We start from the raw sequence: 463 nt of genomic DNA, 5'->3' as shown, positions 1-463 counted from the left end.
TGCTGACATGGTTTTCTGTTGATTGCAAAAAAGCAGGAAAAATGTTGCATCACCATATCTCATGTGGAACCACCCCACTCACTCCAACTATATTTTAAAAATTCAGTAAAAGATCCTAATTACAAAATACGCCAGGTTTTTGCTGATATGGTTTTCTGTTGATGCTAAAAGGCAGAAAAAAAGTTTCATCCGCATATCTCATGTGGAACTCATCCCACTTACCCCCAACTATATTTTAAAAATGCAGTAAACGATCCTAATTACAAAATGCGCCAGGTTTTTGCTGATATGGTTTTTTGTTGATGCTAAAAGGCAGGAAAAAAGTTTCATCCGCATATTTCATGTGGAACTAACCCTACAAACCCCTAACTCTATTTTAAAAATTCAGTATAATAAACCTAATAAAAAGATACGCCAATGTTCTGCTGATATGGATTTCATTTAATGATATAAGAGCAGCCAA

The sequence above is a fragment of the Belonocnema kinseyi genome, chromosome 9 (genome assembly GCF_010883055.1).
Source record: "Belonocnema kinseyi isolate 2016_QV_RU_SX_M_011 chromosome 9, B_treatae_v1, whole genome shotgun sequence".
Lineage (NCBI taxonomy): Eukaryota > Metazoa > Arthropoda > Insecta > Hymenoptera > Cynipidae > Belonocnema > Belonocnema kinseyi.
This window is presented reverse-complemented; position numbering follows the sequence as displayed.